Here is a 1,102-nt window from a genome sequence, read left to right as displayed (position 1 = left end):
CCCCCCCCCCCCCCCTAAACGCGCGGACGTAGGGAGTTCAGGGACAAATGAGGAGGTGAAATACATTTCTATCACTCGTATATCTGACATTTCTTTACGAGAGATGGCAAAGTGGATAAGATGCGAGCGCACGCCGGTGCGTAATAAAGCTGTCAAATGCGATTTGGGAAGATGAAGACCCGAATCCCATAATAGGGACTGAATTGGTCGTGAATAATACATCTACATCCCTCATATTACTGAGTTGTGAGCCCCCCTGCATGGAGAGCAGTCCCCTCTCTTATTCATAATAGATATCCTAACATGTCTGGCTTTGTACCATCTTTAAATGCAGTGGTGAAAAAAAGAAATCTGCGAAGGCAGTGTAGGAGAAGAAAAACTGTCATCTGCATGTTCTTTACCACCCCCACTCACTCTCTCCCTCTCTCTCTCTCTATCACACACACACACACACACACACACACACTTCCTTCATCCAACTTCAGTGGATGAATATTGAGAGAAAAGCTCCAGGATCCACGCGGCCACATGGTGATGGATGCGGGGGGGGGGATGCGCACCGGCACTTTACACGGCCATTACTGCTCTTTTACTCCACAGTCACATATCTCTCTTCTCTGCTGATATCAGTCCAGAAATCCACAGTGGAAAGTGTGTTATTATACCTGTGTTTGCGTTGGTTATGGCTGTGAATTTTCCACACGTTGTAACTGGTACAAATCTTAATCCTACTTGTAGAAATACTATTCTTTTTAAGAACATTTTCAGATGTAAAATGCTTCAAATCTGTGCTTCCTTTTTTTTTTTTTTTTTTAATCTGGCTTTTATATCCTATTATTCCGTTTTATCTTTATAGTTACTTTCCTTTTTTGTCCATACCCAAGCCCAAATAAGAGCCACACAGCGATCAGCCCACCTGCATTGCTGCTGTTATTACTGCTGCTGCTGCCGGTGATGATGCTTTCCATGCTGCACTTGACTGACCGAGCAAAAAAAAAAAAAAAAAATCATTGCATGGAAATTTGATGCCGGTATTGTTCATGCAATAGGAGCTTCAGTTTTTCCCCACTTCTCTGCTACACGGGGGAGGAGGAGGGAGGGA

At 43.9% G+C, this 1,102-nt stretch overlaps 1 protein-coding gene across 1 annotated transcript in view; it reads left to right on the top strand.

The window, feature by feature from the left end:
- Positions 1-1,102, top strand: part of LOC111665242 (Krueppel-like factor 7) — a 35,488-nt gene that overhangs the window by 518 nt on the left and 33,868 nt on the right. The window lies entirely within an intron of this gene.

The sequence above is a fragment of the Seriola lalandi genome, unplaced genomic scaffold (genome assembly GCF_002814215.2).
Source record: "Seriola lalandi dorsalis isolate HSWRI2012SDOR001 ecotype SW California unplaced genomic scaffold, Sedor1 jcf7180002054630, whole genome shotgun sequence".
Taxonomy (NCBI): domain Eukaryota; kingdom Metazoa; phylum Chordata; class Actinopteri; order Carangiformes; family Carangidae; genus Seriola; species Seriola lalandi.
The sequence above is the reverse complement of the archived record's forward strand: the minus strand, read 5'-3'. Positions and strand labels throughout refer to the sequence as shown.